The following is a 24,052-nucleotide window of genomic DNA, read 5'->3' as shown; positions in this document are numbered from 1 at the left end:
CTTTCAATTTCACACATGATCCAAATTTCTAGAAAATTTTCAGAGATATCTATGAACGAAATTTCGACTCCACAGAATATTCAATCAATTTCAATTCTCATAAAATAATCACAACACGAATTTTAACTTGCAAATTTTAATGAAGCATTTAGAAATCAATCTAGCAAGTTCAAGTATGTGTGTGTAATCCATCTCATCAATTTTTAATCAATTATCAATAAATCATTGTTCAAACCACATTGATCCGAAAGTATCAAGATAAAATTGTCTTTAAGCAATTTTTCTAAGTAAGGTGGCTTTCACTCTAAAGAGTAGAGAGCAATTCCCCAGTTCAATATGTCTCCACATTTCTTTTTACTCATTTAGCTCATCTTCAAAGTCTAATGGGAGCTTTCGAATACATCTCAATAGGTAGACTTTTCCAAAACAAAGAATTCAACATTTTTCAAAATTTTCTTTTCTTTTTATGCTGAATATATCATTTTTTTTAAGCTCCTATGTTTTTTTTTTTTTTTGGATAATAACCTTTATAACTTTTATGATCAATATATCCTAGCCAACAATTCAAAGATTTTCAATCAAATTTTTCAGAGTTGGACTGGTACACAAAAGGTTATGAACTTAAGAGATTCAAATATAAAAATCCTTTAATCAATGCAAATCAACTTTCATTGTATAGATTACAAATCAAGAATCTATTTTTAATCGAAAATCATGTGTTATAATTTGCATTCAAAGATATATCATAAATTCAATGAAAGAATTTTCTCAAAATATATCATGAAGACTATGATCAGAAACTTAAACCTAAACTAAACCCTAGCAAGTGATCCAATGGCAACGATTTTTTTTATTTTTAAACACAAGCCATGATCACTGAATTTTATAAGACTTAGTTTGAAGGTGAAGTCCTTTTGGAAACTGTGATACCCCTCGGATCTGAGACACGGGTTGATCAGGCCCAGGCCCAAACCTAAGGGAAATATTAAATAATTAATATTTAATGAACACAGAGTACAAGTTGAAATAATAAGAAATAAATAAAAATGGCTAAAAAGAATTCTAATTGAAAATCCTCAAAATAAAATTGTTCAAATCTATTAATCCAAAACTTCCAATTATTTAACAATTCGGGAATCTATCTAGTGGACCCCTAATAAAAATCCCAACTGGAAAATAAAACAACTGTAATTAAAATCCAAAGCTAATAAGATAGAAGTCCTACGTCGTCGGAAGAGTGAGTAGTAGTTTCTGCTCAGCACGATCAGGTCTAAGTCTGAAACTGACGAGTACCTGAAAAATAGAAGTGGGTTAGGCCCACGAACAAGTTCTAACATACTACAATCCAAGTAAAGACTCGATACGCATATACATTCTAACCAACTCAACAATATCTAGATAGTCCGTATATATTTATATATCCACACTACAGGACTCTCACTGGACTATGCAGGGGGTCTCAACCTGAGTAGAAGGCAATATGCAAAATGCACCTGAGTGGGCATGAGTACCTAAGCCTAACAGGGTATACCACAACCTAGCATATCCAGCTACGCATCCTACTGCATATATGCTCCCTAACCGACGACTCTGAGACTCAAGCTCATATCTTGGTACCATAAAAATATATTTAAAGTCCATCATATCCATCCAAAGTAAGTCCAGTTAGTCATTCAGCTTGTGTAGCTTCTTTGATTTAACATAAATAGCTAGTAATTTGTTTAGTTATTAAGCTTGTGTAGCTTCTTTGACTTAATTATAAGTAGGATTTTATTTATATAATCCGTTCCCTTATTCCGATATAGGTAAGTTTTAGCAATTTGAGCTAATCCAAACCTAGACATGCCATCGTCTCATACCGGTGCATGCAATCTATCATCCAGCAGTTGACAATACAACTATATATGTAAATACCAACTATTCCATAAAGTCCACAATTGATAATAATATATTAAATATAGGAATCAATCGTTCCATATCAAGCATGACAAAATTTTATACATTAACAGGCTTATACATATTACTTTCCAAGATCCAATAATTGACTATACATATCATGCATATAAACATCAATTGAATTCCAAGTTAGCATAACAGAATATACAAATTCACATGCTTACTTTTTATACCAAACCAACACTAACTGGAATAAGTCGTTAAATGCAAATCGTCAATTAATCCGTAGCCAGTAGTAGTTAAAAATTAAGCATGCTTATTCCTACCACTGTTCCATGATTAACATGGTGTAACCATCCATAGTAAACTATTAAATTAATTATAAGCAATTAAACTCTTTATCTCCAACGACAGTATCCATATTTTCATTTACCGGTTTATGTTCTATTTCACTTTCAACAACTGTGTTTTAATACACATTAATCAACCCTTAGAAGATTTAATATGGCCTTAGATCATCTCAAAACATCCTAAGACAACTCCTACCAGAACTTGAAAATCCCAAAATCCATGCATCGTAGCCAAAATAGTCGCCGAAAAAGTAAAAAACAAAAACCAAACGAAAGAGCCTGCTCCCTCAAAGGGGGAGCCTGCTCTCACAAGCTTGGAGCCAGCTCCAAGGCCCCTAGAGCCAGCTCCATGATCCCATGGAGACTGCTCTTTGTTCCGGGGAGCCTGCTCCTTCAAACGGGAGTCGACTCTCCTTCTGTTCCTTCATCTCTTTCACGTCCGGCGATTTTTTGACGAACTGTACTCCTAACCTAGGGTTTCTAAGGTCTAATACTAAACTCCAAGGGGTTCTAGAAACAATTGACCTCTTTGTTTAATTATTAACAACAATTGAAACCCAAATTATGCATTAAGGACCCAAAACAGACAGCTTACAGTTCATACATATTTACCGTGTAAGTAAATTAACCAAGAAACCCAGACTTATTTTAATGTCTTCCCATGGTGTTCTAGGCTTAAAACAATTCTTTGTTCAATAATGCAACATCAATTGGAATCATGTCCATGATTTACATTAGAACAAATCTAAAAACAAACAATACACCATATAAGAATACGTTCAGATTTTTAAACATCAAAACATGCAATTCAGTTTAATAGTTAATCTTTGTTTGTTCCTGGAGTTGCATTAGACATGCAAAGAACACGAGCCAAAGGAAAAGAGCTAGGATTAGAACTTGCCTGTAAGACTTTGGTTCCAATCTTAGCGTCATCTTCCTAAGGTTTCGGGCAATCCTTATTGTAATTCTCCTCTATTCCTTCTCTGCCTCCACAATCGTGAGTAGGGTTCTAAAACCCTTGGTAGAACCTTATATGTATATTTATAGGCCAAACTAATCCTAGGTTCAATTAAAGCTAAACTAACTTACTCGGCCCATAGAACAACCTATGTTAGATATACGTCGGCTACATACGTGAATTATATTATAAAACTATAATCATAACCTAACCTGATACAATTTAACCTTATAATTATTAACCCAATTTAATCCTAATAAAACCTTTAATTAAACCAATTTACACATTAAAAGGAAAATACTAAATTACTAAATTCAACCAAGTAAAGAAAAATCAATATAACAATTAATTCAATTTAATTATACAATTAAACAAGTAATTCAATTAATTAAATAAAACAAAATACTGCGTTTAAACAATTAATTAAAAACAAATAAAACACCCAAACAAATAGCCAAATAAAACACCCAAACAAATAGCCAAATAACCACATAAGAGTGCAAAAGTACAATAAAACCTCCAAAATAACCTACCGAGACTATCATTTAAAATTAGGGGTATTACATTCTCCCCCCCTAATAAAAGGAATTCCGTCCTCGGAATTTGCTCTTACCTTCGTCCAATATTTTAGGAAACTGTGAGCGAATGACATCCTCCCGTTCCCAAGTAGACTCAGCCTCATTGTGATGACTCCACTGAACACGAACTAAAGATATAACCTTGTTACGAATGATTTGATCTCGACGGTCGACAATATGACATGGTGGCTCCAGATAGGTTTCATCCGGCTGTAACTCAATCTCCCCAACATTGATATACTGATACCGGTCCTCATCTCGCAGAAATTTTCACAACATGGAAACATGGAACACATTATGCACACGTTCCAAATTATCCGGAAGTGCCAACCGATAAGCGACATCTCTAACGCGATCCGTAATCATGAATGGACCGACAAATCGTGGAGACAACTTCCCTTTCTTCCCAAAGCGTATTACCCCTTTCATAGGAGACACTTTGAGTAGAACCTGATCCCTAACCTGAAACTCCAAAGCACGTGTGCGACGATCGGCATAACTCTTCTGCCTACTCTGGGCAGGACGCATGCGATCTCTAATAAGAGCGATCTTCTCAGAAGTATCCTTAATGAACTCAGGACCCAAGAATCTACTCTTGCTAACCTTCAACCAACAAACAAGTGATCTACACGGTCGGCCATATAATGCCTCAAATGGGGCCATCCCAATAGTCTTCTGGAAACTATTATTATACGCAAACTCCATAAGTGGTAAATAATCCTCCCAGTGGCCCTTGACATCTAGAACACACGACTGAAGCATATCCTCCATGATCTGATTAACTCTCTCAGTCTGTCCATCAGTCTGAGGATGAGAAACAGTGCTAAGATGCAACTCTGTACCCTAAGCCTGCTAAAAACTCTTTCAAAATCCTGACACAAAGCTCGAGTTCTTGTCCGATATAATAGACAATGGAATGCCATGCAGCTTTACAATCTCCGAAATATAAAGTCTCGCCAACTGCTCCAAGGTAAAGTTAGTGCGAATAGGCAAGAAATAAGCTGATTTCGTTAATTTGTCCACGATGACCCAAATGGAATTGTGATCTTTGAAGGAATTTGGCAACCCTTCCACAAAATCCATAGAAATGCTCTCCCATTTCCACTCCGGTATCGGCAGTGGCTGTAGAGCTCCTGGCGACCGCTGATGATCAATCTTGACTATCTGAAAAGTACTACATCGAGAGACAAAAATAACAATGTCTTTCTTCATACCTGCCCACCAAAACTGCCGCTTCATATCCTGATACATTTTGTCTCCTCCCGGATGAACAAAAAACTCAGAATGGTGAGTCTCCGTCATCACATCCTTCCTCAACTCGTTAGCAGAAGGTACCACTAACCGTCCCTTGTACCTCACACCTCCATTAGCCCCAACATAGTATAATGGAACCTTTCCGGAAACTATCTCTGTAACTTTGTCAATGCACTGCTGATCCATTAGTTGTGCCTCAAAACCTTGTGAATGATAGAAGGTGTAACTACCATGCAAGCCATGAAAGCATCCGACAATTCATCAACCTTCTTCAATGCATTCCACTCAGTAGTGAATAGAGCAGAAAGGCTAGCAACAGGTCGGCAACTGAGTGCATCCGCCACTATATTCGCTTTCTCTGGATGGTACTGTATAGAGAAGTGATAGTCTTTCACAAACTCCAACCATCTGCGTTGTTTCATATTCAGCTCTAGCTGAGTGAACAAGTACTGCAGACTCTTGTGATCACTAAATAATCTGAAGGACTCACCCAGCATATAATGCCTCCAAATACATAAGGTAAAGACCACAGCTGCCAAATCCAAATCATGTGTTGGATAATTAAGCTCATGAGGCTTAAGCTTCTGAGATCCATACGAAATTGGTTGCTCCTCTTGTATCAAAACACATCTAAGACCCTGGAAAGAAGCATGTGCATAGACAAGATACTTTATTCCGCTCTGTGGGGTAGACAAAATTGGTGCAGAAGTCAACTTAGTCTTCAGCTCATCAAAAGCTTTCTGACAATGTTCATCCCACACAAACCGTACACCCTTCTTAGTTAGACAAGTGAGTGGTCCCGCTATCTTTGAGAACCCTTGGATGAACCTCCTGTAATATTCTGCCAATCCGAGGAAACTATGAATCTCGGTAGGTAAAGTAGGCTGTCCCCACTCACCACGGCTGAAACCTTGGCTGGGTCTATCACTATTCCCCTTTCTGACACCACGTGACCTCGAAATTTCACTTTCCGCAGCCAAAATTCATATTTCTCGAATTTGGCATACAACTAGTGCTCACGAAATGTCTACAAGACTATCCGAAGATGTCTAACATGATCGTCCTCTGACCTTGAGTAACTCAAAATGTCATCTATGAAGACAATGACAAATTAATCCAAGTAAGCCCTGAAGACTCTGTTCATTAAATCCATGAAAACCGTTGGTGCATTAGTCAACCTAAACGGCATCATTCGAAACTCATAAGATCTGTATCTTGTGAGAAACGCTGTCCTCGGAACATCCTGCTCCCGAACCCGAAGTTGATGATATCCAGACCGTAGATCAATCTTAGAGAAATAGGTAGCTCCCCTCAACTGATCTAAAAGATCATCAATCCTGGGTAACGGATACTTGTTACGAATGGAAACCTTGTTCAACTCCCTATAATCTATACACAGTCGAAGTGAACCATCATTCTTCTTCACAAACAAAATCGGTGCTCCCCAGGGTGAAGTACTCATGCGAATAAACCCTGGCTACGTAGATGCTAAATTTGATCCCTCAGCTCTCGCATCTCCATTGGTACCATCCTATACGGTACCCTAGCAATAGGTATAGTGCCTGGAGCTAAGTCAATCATAAAGTCGATCTCGCGACTAAGCGGCAACCCTGGAATCTCCTGAAAAACATCTAGAAACTCCTGTATAATTGGTATGTTATCCAACGATACAGTAGTCCCCTCCTCTGTTTCCTCCTCCATATGAAACAAATAAGTGCTACTGCCCCCATTAGAACGTGGTATATCGATGATGTACATATCCTGACTAGGTTTGGTAAACATAATAGACTTATCAAAACAATTAACTTGGGCATGGTAGTGAGATAACTAATCCATCCCACGTATCACATCATAAGTATGCATGTCCAGGACCAATAGATTGGCTAAAAATCTGAGTCTACCAATATCTAGTGTCACGGGCCCACCACTCTCATGTAAAATGGCTGTATCGCCCAATGGTGTAGAAATACCCTGAGGTCTACTGCATACCCGTGTCATCATCCTAGACAAAGCAATAAAAGATCTAGCTATAAATGAGTGTGTAGCACCCGTATCAAGTAAAACACGTCCATGTAAACCATGAATAGGAAACTTACCCTCAACAGCCTGAGGTGCTGCATATCCTGTGGCATGGGGTTGTACACCCTGCCATAATGTAGCTGCTACGGTGCCTGTCCCTGAGGCTTCGGTGGCGCTGGTAAAGCTGGATAGGTCTGTCCCTGAATCCGCAGAACCTGTGGAGCAGGTAAAAGTACTGGCGCCCTCTGCCCCTGCTGCACATGCTGTCCCTATCCTTGTCTTACTTTAGGACACTGCCTGGAAGTATGACCATACTCTCCATAAGTGTATCAACTACCCTAGAAAATACCAAATGGCCTCATCTGTCGGTTAGCCTATGGATGACCTTGTCTTGCCTGTGGTCCCCCATTCTACTGTCGCTGAATAGGTCCCCATCCTTGTGAGCATCCGAACCACCTTTGTGCTTCTTCCAAGGCTGTTGTCCCTAGAACTTGCTCTTGTCATTCTGTTAGTGTCCGTTCCTATTCCCTTTCTCAGTTGACTGCTTAGCAAAGTCTCTATCACCCCGCTTCTCACCTTTGGCCTGTCGGAAGTCCACGGTCAACTGATACTGCTAAAGAGCAGCGTCTACCACCTGAGCGTAGGTAGTATAGGCTGGACTACATGTAATAGCTCTCCTGATAGACCACATTAGTCCTTTAATGAAACTGTTGCAGTTTTTCTCCTATGTATCTACCTCATCTGGAGCAAAAAGAGATAAGCACGTGAACTGCTGCTTATACTCTGCCATTGTCATATTCCCCTGCTGCAGATTAAGAAACTCTATCTTCATAGCTGCCCTAATTGCATAAGGGAAGTACTTCTCATCAAAGCGAGTACTGAATTGATCATAAGCCAATGTCATCCTCTACTCTGTGGTGGTAACTAACTTCCACCACTGTAATGCATCTCCGACCAGCTTGAAGGTGGCAAGCATCTGCTTCTAAACCTCTGTGTAATGAACCAAGTGAAGATGTCGCTCGATGTCCTATTTCCACTGGTGAGCTACTTTCGCATCGGTGGAACCTGTGAACTCAGGTGGCTCCCCTTGTGAAAGAACTCATAGCCTTCTCCCAAGTATTAGTCTAAACAACCAGTGTTGGTAATGGTGCCGGCTGTACCTGAGGCTGATTCCAAAGTGCTGTTGTTACCCCTGCTTCTACAGCCCGAGCAATAAGCTCATTGATGTGAGGAGGATACTCTGGATCTCCTCCCTGATCCCAAGTCTGCTGAACTCCCTCATGCTCCCCCTGAAATTGACCATCATCCTAAAACCCAGACAAATGCTGCTCTTCCTCCATTAGCTGACGCTGTAGGCATTCTTGTTGCCCACGTGCTGCTCTTTTCTATTGCATGTTCCTTTGTAGGTTCCATCCTCTCCTAGTGTTAACCATCTATTAACACGGAAAGAACATAAATTAGAATGATTTAAACTGAACCGTAAAGGAATACAATAAAACCTAAACTTAAGCTCTAATCAAGAGAAAACGCTACGCGAAAGTCTTAATACGAAACATCCTAGAGACACTTGATCCTTGAGTGCTCTGATACCAACTGTGATACCCCTTAGATCCGAGACACGGGTTGATCAGGCCCAGGCCCAAACCTGAGGGAAATATCAAACAATTAATATTTAATGAATACAGAATACAAGTTGAAATAATAAGAAATAAATAAAAATGACTGAAAAGAATTGTAATTGAAAATCCTCAAAATAAAATTGTTCAAATCCATTAATCCAAAACCTCCAATTATTTAACAACTGGGGAATCCATCTAGTGGACCTCTAATAAAAATCCCAACTGGAAAATAAAAAAACTGTAATTAAAATCCAAAGCTAATAAGATAGAAGTCCTACGTCGTCAGAAGAGTGAGTAGTAGTCTCTGCTCAACACGATTAGGTCTAAGTCAGAAACTAACAAGTACCTGAAAAATAGAAGTGGGTTAGGCCCACGAACAAGTTCTAACCTACTACAATCCAAGCAGAGACTCGATATGCATATACATTCTAACCAACTCAATAATATCTAGATAGTCCGTATATATTTATATATCCACACTACAGGACTCTCACTGGACTATGCAGGGGGTCTCAACCTGAGTAGAAGGCAACATGCAAAATGCACCTGAGTAGACATGAGTACCTAAGCCTAACAGGGTATACCTCAACCTAGCATATTCAGCTACGCATCCTACTGCATATACGCTCCCTAACTGACGACTCTGAGACTCAAGCTCATATCGCGGTACCATAAAAATATATTTAAAGTCCATCATATCCATCCAAAGTAAGTCCAGTTAGTCATTCAGCTTGTGTAGCTTCTTTGATTTAACATAAATAGCCAGTAATCCATTTAGTCATTCAGCTTGTGCAATTTCTTTGACTTAATTATAGGTAGGATTTTATTTATATAATCCGTTCCCTTATTCCGATATAGGTAGGTTTTAGCAATTTGAGCTAATCCAAACCTAGAAATGCTACCATCCCATACCAGTGTATGCAATCCATCATCTAGCAGTTGACAATACAACTATATATGTAAAAACCAACTATTCCATAAAGTCCACAATTGATAATAATATATTAAATATAGGCATCAATCGTTTCATATCAAGCATAACAAAATTTTATACATTAACAGGCTTATAAATATTACTTTCCAAGATCCAATAATTAACTATACATAGCATGCATATAAACATCAATTGAATTCCAAGTTAGCATAACAGAATATACAAATTAACATGCTTACTTTTTATACCAAACCAACACTTACTGGAATAAGTCATTAAATGCAAATCGTCAATTAATCCGTAGCTAGCAGTAGTTAAAAATTAAGCATGCTTATTCCTACCATTATTCCATGATTAACATGGTGTAACCATCCATAGTAAACTACTAAATTAATGATATGCAATTAAACTCTTCATCTCCAACGACAATATCCAGATTTTCATTTACCGGTTTATGTTCTATTTCACTCTGAACAACGGTGTTTTAATACACATTAATCAAACCTTAGAAGATTTAATATGGCCTTAGATCATCTCAAAACATCAAGACAGCTCCTACCAGAACTTGAAAATCCTAAAATCCATGCATCGTAGCCAAAACAGTCGCTGAAAAAGCGAAAAACAAAAACCAAACGAAAGAGCTTGCTCCCTCAAAGAGGGAGCCTACTTTCACAAGCTTAGAGCTGGCTCTAAGGCCCCTAGAGCCGGTTCTATGCTCCCGTGGAGCCTGCTCTTTGTTTCGGGGAGCCTAATCCTTCAAACGGGAGCCGGCTCTCCTTCTGTTCCTTCATCTCTTTCACGTCCGGCGATTTTTCAAAAAACTGTACTCCTTACCTTGGGTTTCTGAGGTCTGACACTAAACTCCAAGGTGTTCTAGAAACAATTTACCTCTTTGTTTAATTATTAACAACAATTGAAACCCGAATTATGCATTAAGGATCCAAAACGGACAACTTACAGTTCAGAAACCCATACTTATTTTAATGTCTTCCCACGGTGTTCTAGGCTTAAAACAGTTCTTTATTCAATAATGCAACATCAATTGGAATCATGTCCATGATTTACATTAGAACAAATCTAAAAACAAATAATACACCATATAAGAATACGTTCAGATTTTTAAACATTAAAACATGCAACTCAGTTTAATAGTTAATCTTTCTTTGTTCTTGGAGTTGCATTAGACATGCAAAGAACACGAGGCAAAGGAAAAGAGCTAGGAAAAGAACTTGCCTATAAGACTTTGGTTCAAAATCTTAGCACCGTCTTCCTAAGGTTTCCGGCAATCCTTACTGTAATTCTCCTATGTTCCTTCTCTGCCTCCACAATCGTGAGTAGGTGTTCTAAAACCCTTGGCAGAACCTTATATGTATATTTATAGGCCAAACTAATCATAGGTTCAATTAACCTTAAACTGACTTACTCGGCCCATAGAACAACCTATGTTAGATATACGTCGGCTACGTACATGAATTATATTATAAAACTATAACCATAACCTAACCTGATACAATTTAACCTTATAATTATTAACCCAATTTAATCCTAATAAAAACTTTAATTAAACCAATTTACACATTAAAAGGAAAATACTAAATTACTAAATTCAACAAAGTAAAGAAAAATCAATATAACAATTAATTCAATTTAATTATACAATTAAACAAGTAATTCAATTAATTAAATAAAACAAAATACTGCGTTTAAAAAATTAATTAAAAACAAATAAAACACCCAAACAAATAGCCAAATAAAACACCTAAACAAATAGCCAAATAACCACATAAGAATGCAAAAGTACAATAAAACCTCCAAAATAACCTACCGAGACTATCCTTTAAAATTAGGGGTATTACAAAAACTTGTTCCAAGGACTCAACAGGCACATAATTGATCAAATCAGACTTTTTGATCCGCACAGTTCTCACTTTCACTTCCTGAAATTCTTTATCTTTTTTTACCTATTTCTTAGGTAAATTTTCAGCTCTAGAAATCTTAGGTGTTACAACATTCTTTTTCTTCCTAAAACGTACCTTTTTCTTAGCATGAAAATTTTGAGAATGAATTTTAGAAAAGTCTTTCTTTTTCCTGTGACGGCATGAGTTATACTTATGTCCATTCTTTCCACAAAATGTGCAATGCAATAATTTAGGTACATAAAACATATTAGAATGTGATGCATCAGACAAACATGAATCAGGTATATGATAATCAGTAGGTTTAACAAAAGTTGTTTTACCTTGACTACTCGATGGACCTTTAACAAATCCTAACCCAGTTTTATCATTCACATCCTTACCCATGTTGATTATCTTATTTAAACTGTTTTGACTCAAATTGAATCCTTTTAGTTTATCTTATTCAGATTTCAATTCAATTTCAAGATAATCATTTTTTAAAGCAAGATATTCCTTTAATGAGTTAGCAATACTTACCTGATCCTCAAGTATGATGGTCTTCTTCTGTAGGTGCAAATTTTTACACCTGAACATTTAAGGAAAAAACATAAGCTAAAAATCAAAGATTTGGAATAGATGTAAATGAATCAGACAACAGAAGAAGTATTTTCAGTGGAATTCGATACCTCCTCATTTTCATTCAGGCTCTATTTATAAGCTTTTCTTAGAGATTTACATGGATATTAGTTTATTAGTTTTTATTCCCAAACGTGGGTAATTATGCATACTGATCGTGTGTGCATCATTATGGCAAACGTTATGGAATTTTGGGGTTTGTTTAGACTGGGCCTTCTATTCAGCTTTTATGTTAAGTGGAACTTTCTCCATTTAATTGGGTTGAACTGGTGCCTGCTCATGACTTCTTCTGTTGGGCTTCCAAATGACTGTAGGCTTCTAGTTGTCTTAATTTGGTTGTGGGCTGTTTTTTTGCTACCATGTGGTGTGTTGTGATTGGTGGGGTTTTTTCCCTCCACACTTCGCCCCTAATTCTTTTTATGAATTTGATTCATATAAGGAATTATAACTGCTTTCAGGAAGTGGAGAAGTTTTTGCGGCTATTACTGCTTATCATTACCATTCGTGCTACTGATTTTGGGGCCTCGTGTTTGTCCTTCCATTACTTGCTTCCTTCTACTTATGTAATACCCCTAAATTTTTCAGGATTTTATTTATTTATTTTATTTATCTACATGGATATTTGAATTGATTGTGCATTTGTTTTAGGATTTTATTTGTTTGTCATTTGAATATTAATTATTTAGTGTTTATTTTATATTTTTATCTACTTGGCTATTTGAATTGTGTGTGGAGTGTTTATTTAATTATTAGTTAAATGTTAAATTAATTGTTAGTTAAATGTTAATTATTTATTAGAAATTGCTTAGTTAATTGTAAATTTTTCATTTGTATTATTTTATATATTTTTAAGTTAATGGTATGATGGGTAGATATATATATATATATATATATATATATATATATATATATATATATATTAAGGTTTATACTACACAGTAATAGTATTGTATCTTTATAATTATTCTTTAATTTTTTGGTTGTTAAATTATTATATTTATACTTTTAGGAGTCAGCCGTGTATTTGGTGTTTGTGTAGTTTAGTTGTTAGGTGATTAGGATGGGTAGTGCTATGGTGTGGCAGCATGTAGGTGACTTAGTATAGGATTACTTTAGGTTATATATATATATATATATATATATATATTATACTCCAATGTGTTACAGAATTATGGGTTTGGGTGGTTAAAGGAAAACAACGAATAGTGAAAAAACTAAGAACAGAGAGCAGCGGCGGCGAGAGAAAGAGAGGAAGAAAGAGAGAAAAAAAAAAAAAGAAGAAAAGAAAGAGAGAAAGGGAAATCGGCGAACAGCGTGGGCTTCGATCTGGAGTCTTAAAGGTAAGTCTTATTCTATTCATTCCCTTTGACTTTATATACGATATATATCTAGGATGATTATAGGGTGTAATTAAAAATAAAAATAAAAAGATAAATTTTTAATTGCATGACTAAATCTAATCATAATAGTGTAAAATTTATGTGTATAAATGTAACGACCTGGGTTTTGATTCAACCTGGTGTGTCAGTGATGAATCGAAGATTGACCCGATAACGGATTCAGATGCGGAATCAAGAATTAAAATGACGGTCTCTCAAGGCACTACACACCTCTAAGACACTTTGATGACCTTCCATGAGGTCATGGAACTCAAAGAAAGTATGTGCGGAAGCAAAAGATAAACCAAAGCCTTTCGAGATATAGATCATCTCTTAAACGCAATGTGACCTTCCATGAAATCACGGAATCCAAGGAAATAACCAGAAGCAGAGACTAGGATAAAAAGGTTAAATGGCACCCTATGGTACCAATGACAACCAAGGGAACAAAGTCTAGTTCAATCTAGACCATGTGCGCCATTAAATGGCTTGAACAAGATCAACGAGATCAATGGGAACGAATGAAACACAGTTAACCTGTCTAAGCAACATACCAAACAAACTCACAAGGCAGTTCAATTTTGGTTGACCGAAATGGAGCTTCGGTTTGTCGAAGTGAGCCAGGAAAGGAGAAGGGATGAGCCTTCAGTTCTGTCGACCGAAGTGACAAATCGGTCGACTGGTTTAAGGCTTGAGATAAAAGATGGTGCTTCTGTCGACCGATGTGATACCCCCTGATTTCGGAACACGGGTTGATCAGGTCCGCGCACAAAATCAGGGGATATCAAAACAATTAAAGTATTTAAACAAGTACAGATTACAAAATAAAACAAATGAATAAATAATACGCTGAAGAAAAACTAATAAATAATAATTTCCATTAATTAATAACCTTCCAACAATTACAACTCAGGAATCCCATAATTCAAGGACCCCTTAAAACATTATTTAATAATCCAATACTACTTAAAAGTACACAAGATGAATAGATGAGTGACAGTCTCCCAGCTGCGAATCCTCAACCTCGAGACTGGAACCTCTAATAACCTGAAAAATAAATCGTGGGTTAAACCCTACGAGCAAGTTCTCTCTACCAGACCTCTGAAAACCAATACGTAGATCATCTCTGATCAAAACCAAACTTAATAAAGTTTTAAGTTTAATAAACAATAATACGCATATGTATAAATAGTTATATACAGTATAACCTTCCCTTTCATTAATAGTTCCATTAATTTTCAAAACCATTAAATCATGATTAAACATAATCACACCTAAACCAACTAAAAACTCCTTCTCTTTTAAAGAGAAACCCCTTTAACCTTAACTCCATTCTAAATAATTATTTAATCATTTAAATAGTAAAATATCATTCAAGAAAACTATATTTAATCCAAAAGCCAATACTGAATTTAATTATTTAAACCATACAGCCAATACCCAAGCTTGATAAATCATTCATGCCTCTACCAATATTATTTTATTAAAATATATAAAATAATACACTAACATGTAGCTACTAGATTAATCTAATTTAAGAATATCTAATCATAATCCAATTTATACATACCATAACCATAGATGAAATTTAATTATCTAACACATGGCAATTTAATTACCCTCTGGCAAATCAACCATGCCATTATAAATATATTTGTTTATACACTGACAATTCAACCATGCCATTAAAAATATATCCATTTATATATTGGCAACTCAACCATGCCTCCTTAAGTATATATAGTTATACTTTTAACTTAGCAATTCATCCATGCTTCTTATTTATATTTTATTCATACATATACTTAGACAATATATATTTACACCTATAGCAACTCATCCATGCCTACAATTCAACCATATACCAACTGTAGACTCAATGATAGCTAATTCATACATAGCCATCTCATGCAAATTGTAAGCATATCACAATCTTAATTAAAATACATATATATACACATATATTATATAATATATATGTGTATAATCTTTCCCTAATAATCCTTGATTATTTAAATCTTATATATATATATATATATATATATATATCATTCCTTCCATACTGATCATACTTTAATAAAATCCATGTATACATGTATACATATGTAATTATATTATATACATATATACACCACATTTCATAACAATATAATAAATTATTATATTTACGCAAAATAAATGCTACCAATCATTGTAGTAACACTCTATGGCTTTCAAGATACCAAGAATACCTCCTCTAGGGGTTGTTTCAACCCCAACGGCCTTAAAACCAATTCTGGAAATTCACCGGACCTCAAAGGACCTTAACAGGACCCTAAACAGTGCTTCATGCGCCACCACGCGCTCCTAAACACCTTTCATGCGCTTCCACGCGCCACCCCTAGTTGGCAGGTTCTATCACGCACCCCCACGCGCGTTACACGCACTTCCACGCTCCTGTTCCTTCTTTTGGCTGATGTGGCGCACTCTGATTGGCTACTCTCCTCGTTACCGCATGAGCGTACCACACCGGATCAGCCGCTCCCCATCAGCGCATCTCAGCCCTCCAAATCTTTCGCGCACCATATTAATGTTACCCGCAACACACCGGATCTATTCCATTGATCAAATTGCATTCAATGGCCTCTGACTTGTTGCACACCATAGTTCCACGCGCCGTACCACACTGAATTAATCTATGTATTATTTTTAATTCTCAAAGGCTCTGATTCACACGCACACAAAGTTATTGTGTGCTGCACCACACCAAACTATAACCCCCTTTTTGATGCCCTGTTTAACCCAGCCGCCAGTATATATATTTATGTATTTTCCAAACAAATATTATCCATAAATCAAATATAATTCCAAAAAAATATATAAAATTACCAGAAAATTCCAGAAAAATATAGAAAATTCCCAGAAAATCTATAAACCCTAAATAACCCTCATGGTCATAGATCAAATAAAACAGTTGAATTTAAACATAAATATCACGCATACATCAACAATTTAAAATCCAAAGTTAAAAAGAAAACAAAATATAATAATTCATTCTTTTAATTAATCTGATCTAACCATGATTTTTAAACCAATAAATTTAATCTTAATTTTAATACTCAAGGTGAAACCCTTATGAGTTATAAGAGGAAAATTAGAGAAAACTCGCCTGAAAGTTTCGAAACAAAACCGACGCTTCAAGATTTGATTGACTCTTCTAATCCCGACGTCCTCTTTCTCAGATCCGGCCCCTTCATTATCAGCCTTTTCTTCTTCTTCTCTCTCTTTGTCTCTCTTATTTTTCTAACGTGTAAAATTTTTAACAATAAAACCTTATGTGTATATTTATACACATTAATTATCCTGACCCTATTCCTACTAGGATTACGAAATAAAAATAAAAATAATTATCTTTTAAATAATATATTATATATAAACATATATATATATATATATATATATATATATATATATATATATATCCTTCTATAACACTAATTAATTAATTATATTTATATATAATTAAATATATAGTTATAATTATACAAAAATGATTTTTTTAAATAATCACAAACCATGGGCTTTAATAATTAACCCAATAAAGCTTCATTCAAGTCCAAGACCATATCCTTTGGTCCAATTTCCTTTAAGCCCAGTCCAATTAATTTAAATAAAGAAAATAATTAAATAAAAACTTAAATTAAAATAACTAATTACATGAAGCATATAAACAAACAAGAATTTACAATCAAGTCACACCATACCAATAAAATTAACACATCAATAATTCAATCAATAATTAAATACACACACAACAATCATCATACATAATCACGAAATATAACTTAATTAAAATAAGATAATTAATCTACTCAATAAAATAAAATAAATCATTGAAAAATAAAATAAAATAATTAATCCTAATTAATAAATCCTTTAAAAATATCGGGGTATTACAACCGAAGTAGAGAACTGGTCGACCGAAATGATCTTCTATAGTGAAAAAGGCTACTGGAATTGGAGTTTTTGCTGAACAATTGAAATCCAAAGGGGTTCGGTCAACCGAAATAAGCCACCAGTCGACCGAAACATGTCGAAAAACTAAGAATCAGTCCTGCTATGCACCAAATGATGAAAGAATTCCTAAGTCTCATTGGAATCCCCTATGGCATGATCAATTTGCATTATAAGCTAATGTGTGATGATGTGAACATACACGCAAGTGTAATATGGCATTTTAAACATGCTACAATGGCCTACGGCCTTATTACACCACATTTACAAGATTTGACATGCCAAACCTCAAAGTTAGGAAAAATTACATTTTTAAACAAAAGGTGGCGCCAAATGAGTACAAGTGCAAATATGAACATGCTTGGCCATTGGCCTCATGTTATACTGTTGAATACAATGAAAAGAATGTGCTTATGTACAGATTACACAAATGGAATCAAAGAATACAAGTTTGATACATAAGGCTACCAAATGATATTTCATGCTAATACTTGCATGAAATGGAAACTCGAAGCTACAAGCCATCCCAATGAACGACAAGCATCACGAACCAAGTCTTCGTACCTGAACAAATCCCCCAGTAACTTCGGGGTGAGTAAACAAGTTTGCTCATAGAGAATGAGCATGCACCGACTCGATTTCTTTAGAGATTTTTAGACTATATGGAACAGTTCAAGATGGTCATACCACCTAACATCTATGTCAAGTGAGACTTAGGGATCATCCTAAGCTACCTTAGAGTATAAACAACAAGAATCATGATACATATACATGTATGAAACAAATCAAGATTGGGATAATCCAAGGAACACGGTAAGAAGGATACTTGAATATAAGTCAACATGAATTGCATTATCAATACAATTAAGCGAGGTTTAGAACACTCTATACAACATGACAAGAAATGATACTTGAATACGGGTTAACAGGGGTTACATTATCGATGCAATTAACATGATTGGGATATTTCAATTGACAAGACAAGAGAAATGCGTGAAATCAAGATCATGGCATAATATCTATGCAAGTAAACAAGATTGAAACATTCCAATTAGCAAGACAAGAGTAATACATGAAATCAAGAATAATGCATAATATCTATGCAATTAAACAAGGATAGAATATTCCATGAAACATGAAAAGAGTTATACATAAGATCAAGAACAAGGCATAATATCTATACAAGTAAACAAGATTGGAGCATTTCACATACACGAAAAGTTTAAATCTTCAAGGAATAGCAACTTGAAATTTAAAGAGTGAAATCAACCAATGTGGAAAACTCGGATATCGCCCGGATTAAAACTGTACTCTTAAGATCACTTTAGGGCTACTAACCCATGGGTACCTTTCCCCTAGTGTGCATTATAGTGTATGAGGACATTCCCCCGCATTAGAACCAAGTCTTAACCATGTCAATTCTTGATTGATATCCTAAGTCCCAAAATCAACAAGTTGTGCAAACCAAGATAGTATCAAAATACAAGAAATGCATTAACCACGTTTCATGCACAACCAAGATTTTGGAACACACAAGTCATGCCCTAAGTTCATCAACTATCATGATATGTGAAATGTCAAAAAATCATAGTGTGCATTGATATATATTACAACCAAAATATATATAGCACAAGAAATCCATTGAAGTAAACATACCACAAGTATAAGATACATGATTCAATTACTTACTAAGTAACACATGAGTAATTAAATCATTCCAAGACAATTGTACTAGTTTATTAACTACCTTAATGAGTTCAAGTTATGGGAAGTCTAGTTACAAGAAGTCACGATGCTTGATAAAAAGATAAAAACCCATGAAATACAAGTCCGATTCATAAGTTAACACGAGTTCAATATCAAAGCATGATTAACGCGATGGAAGTATATAAGGAAATTTAATCTACTTAAGGGATTGAATTGTCAAGATTACAAGACAAGTCAATGATCATGTCAAGGACAAGTTCAATATCAAGTTACATGTTCATTTCATACAAGACACGACCATGTGAATCAAGTTCCATACGAAGGAAATAATTAAATATAAGTTTTAAAATTTATCCGATTATTCTCAATTTGATACATGTGAATGAACTTGTCAAGAAGAGCATGAATTCCAAGTTAGAAACTTAATCAAGACCAAGAAGCTATTGAATGGATTTTAATTATTTCATTTAATTAAAATCTCTAGGATTTGAAATTCATCCAAATGATCTCAAATTAATATATGTTATACAACATGTCAAGACTTGATTTAAAAACACGATACAAGTGAATTCCATGTAATGAACGGCCATGAGTATTAAACTTTAATACTAGAAAAATAATAATTGAAAGGGTTCAAAACCTAATCAAATATTCTAGATTTAATATATGTGAAACCATATGACATACATATCAAGAATATTAAGTCGGAATTCCAATGGAGTGAATAGTACACTCGGAATAAATTAATTAATCAAATTAATAAAATATTACTAGATTTCAAAACATCACCGATTTCTCTCAAATTCATCTATGTTGAAGAGCATGCTAGGGCCTAATATAATATGCTAACACACATTGATTTCAAGCTAGTTAAGGCCACATGAATTAATCTTTCACTTAAGATAAATATTAAATAAAAACTTCATTACTTATCCAAATGCTCTAAATTTAATATATGTCAATGACCATGTCAAGGGGTAATATAATATCATGCTACATGTTTAAACCATACTATGAGCAACTGGAAAAATCAAATCTCATACAAGAAAATAATTAAATAAAATCTCTAGATTTGATATCAAAGCAAGTAAACAAGTTGTATAAGCATCACAAACATGTTATATAACAAGAAAATAAATTATAACACCCCCTTACCTCAATTTGAGATGAAAATCTCAATAGCCCACTGAAATAAAAGTACTCTGAATCTGACGATACCGAAGGATTTTGTTGGGGACAACACGGTGAACAAGAATCCTCAAGAAGCCCCATGAAAATCACAACTTGACTTCAAACTCGAACTCAAAATTTGGCCAAAAATGGGTTCTAATAAGGGTGAAAGGTAGAGCACGTCGAGGGGAACAATAAACGTTAAGATCGAAGAGTTTTCACTTAGGAAATCAAGTGGAGGAGGAGAAGAAAAGGTGGTAGCCCCATGGACATCCATGGCTGCTGGCCAAGAGAGGAAGAAGAAGAAGAAAATCCAATTTTTCTTCTTTAAGTCCCCTATTTATAGAAAATCTCAAAAAGTGCCCCGAAAGGGCCCCGCCGAGTCCGGAAAAGTGGATTTTGAGCAAACGTACTCAAATAGCAAAACTTCGTGAACAAAAAAGATTCAAAATGAGAAAATATGGACAACGGAATAAACGGCATTGAAAACTGAGTCCCGAGCAGAGAGATATGCCCCGAACAAGCTCGGCAGCAACTTGGGTCAGAAACTCTGAAACTGGAGAAAAATGACCAGAACGAAATTCTAAGAGTACACGACTCGATGAAATGTGAAAATGAATCCCGTATGAGGATCCAGGCTCCAAACGAGGTATTTTTGCAATAACTTTCGTTAATTGCACAATGGCCCAATCCAAAAAGGGTTAACTGCACTAATAACCCAAAATGAAAATATCTTCCAAATATATTTTCTTAGATACCCCTGAAATAAATATCTTCAAAAGATATTTATGAAAAACACCCCAAGAAAAGAAAAAGATTTTAAAGAATTGTGCATCCATGCCCCTGTGGACATTGGGAGCAACCAGAGTACTTTTATGCAAAAGTAAAGATACGTATTTCGTGGAAATCACTAAGGATGAAGACACGCGAAGTCAAAAACTAACTCTGAGCATGAAAAGTGAGGTTTTGCCAACAAGGTGACAAACGGGGAAAAGACAGAATAGGGAAAAGGACGAAATAGGAAAAGGACAAAAAGTGAATAGTTTCCGAAAAGTGAAAATGTGGAAATGACTCAATCTTCAAAGGAAGTTGTCAATCCATACGAAAGAGTCTCGAAAACCATTTCCAAGCACTCGAGATGACACTACGCGACGAGAAACAGAACTCAGAAAAGAAAATTAAACGGAAAAAAAATTTATATGTAAAATTTCAGAAAAAGGAAAGGGAGGAAAATGACCGGGTCATTACAATAAAATCATGTGTATATAGATGCTATCTTGGATTTTAATGCCTGAACAGGACTTTTGGGTATTGTTGTTTTAATTATTTATTTAGTTATTCTTGTTTCTTTATTTATATTGATTGGGCTTAGTGATTTTTTTTCAATTCTCATGGCTAGGAATATGGGTTCTTCGAATTGTTAATTTCTTTTGCAAAATTGCAGATGTTCACAACTTGGTTTATGATAATTTGACATATACATATATTTATTGGTGGTTTATTTTATTTTACATATATCACGTAGGAAGTATTGGGTTATTAAATCAGGATCTGATACATATAGCATGGAAGGGTTCAGTGAGTGTTGCGAAATTTCAAAGGTGACACAACTTGATTTGGGGTAAATGGATATATATATATATATATATATATATATATATATTGGCTAGCTATTATTTTTATTTTATATATAACGTGTGGGCAAACTTGGTTGTCAAGTTATGATCAAATAGAAAGTAGTCATTAAGTCACTTTGGGTTGATTATTATGGTTTCCTTTAATATCCACTACTATAATTAAAAAAAATAAAAATAAAATAAAAGTAAAAATAATATAAGGAAACTTATTTGAATTACAAATATGGATTTAGAATGTCTATTAATGGTTATTTTTTTTTATGGATGTGAATCGGACATGCCAAGGTACATGGCTTTACTTACATTTTAAATCACTAGTATGCTATTTTTAATAGCTTGTATTGTTATATTTATTTCTATAGCCATTATTGTGATAATTGATCATGCATGAGTTGACGTAAATAATTTTACTTGCATTATAAGTTAATTACATGATTGGTATAGAAGTCTATACCACTCTAGAAAATACTCAGATAAATTCTTTTAATAATGAATGTGAATTTTAAGAATACATAATTGCATATATGTGTATAATGGAGGACCACTGTTAGGATATGGTCTTAGCAGCACCATTGTTAGGATATGTCTTACTGATACATACAAGGGCTGGCTAATAAACCTAGACTCATACGTTTTGTCATACTATTGTCAGGATACAGTTATGACTTTAGATTATGTGATTGTCAAGATATGGCTATAATTACTTATATATGTATATTTTGAGAGTTTACCATGATACGAGCTTGAGATCTTGGGATCGATGGTTAGGGTTGGCGTATATTACCAGATGAGATGAGTAGCTGGTTATAGGGATGTGTGTGCCCTAGTAGAAGAGGAACTCGTGACCACCTTGTGTGCATTTGCATGAGACCTACTATCCGGTTAAGGCTGTCTTATAGTCTAGTGGAAGTCTATGGTGTGTATAATTATGTATATTCACCTACGTAGTTATTGCATGAGTCAGACTAGGATGTATCATTTATCGGGTCTCTGTTTGGGATATAGTAGAAAGGGCTTGTTCGTGGGTTTTGACCCACCTTTGTTGTTATCTTTTCAGGTCCTCGACAGTTCCAGACGTAGAGTCGGTTCGTGCAGAGCAGAGGCCAGACTTCATCACTCTTCTAGTGTCATAGAGACCTCCACTATGTTTTCGTTATTATTTATTATTTTGAGTTAGATATTTATTTATTTCGTCTTTAGTTGGGATTTTTATAGGGGTCCACATGGTTTGGATTCCCAAGTTGTACTCTGGAGGTTTTATTCTTATAATGAGAATTTATTGGAGGATTTAGTATTTAATTATAAATTTAGTTTTTCCTTTCAGCGTTATTTATTTATTTAAATTTTGCCTCTAGTATTCTGTGCTTGTTTATTATTGATTGGCTGATATCCCCTGATTTTGTGCGCGGACTTGATCAACTCGTGTTCCGAAATTAGGGGGTATCAGAACTTATATATTGGGTTTATGTCATTGGGGCATCTGCATCTGTAGTTTTATTCCTGATTTTTGACGAGAGTCTGATTGCTGCTTCGACATCTCCTTCCATCTGCTGAGGTTAGTTTTTTTTCTCATTCCATCTTTCTTACATTATGAGTCAGGAGAGCAGTGAACGAACTCATAGTGTTCATATGTCTGATTTTGAGTTGGGAACTACGGCGGCGAGTCTGAGTGATTCTACCGAGGGTCCTATAGTCCTCCCCGCCCTGCAGATATTATAGAAAGGAAATCCTTTTCAATTTCTCAGTTGAGAAAGAAGAATTGCGTTCCTTCTGACATTACCCTTAAAGAGTATGATCATGATTTGAATTTTAGTACAGGTGAGGGTTTAGAAGAAGGCGAGACGCTTTTCTCAGCTTTACATTTTCCTGCCTTTTGATTCACCCTTAATCCTTTTTACCTTCTAGTCCAGTCGGTGTTGAATTCGACCCCTCTTCGGTTAACCCTAATTTCTTCTGTATTCTCTCCTGTCTTCTTGCTTTGAACAGGGTTCGAGGTTTAGCCTTGAATCTTGCCGATTTTCTGT

This window comes from Cornus florida, unplaced genomic scaffold (assembly GCF_030987335.1).
Source record: "Cornus florida cultivar Cherokee Brave unplaced genomic scaffold, ASM3098733v1 CherokeeBrave_3.0.0_Hap2_Chr02, whole genome shotgun sequence".
NCBI lineage: Eukaryota > Viridiplantae > Streptophyta > Magnoliopsida > Cornales > Cornaceae > Cornus > Cornus florida.
The sequence above is the reverse complement of the archived record's forward strand: the minus strand, read 5'-3'. Positions refer to the sequence as shown.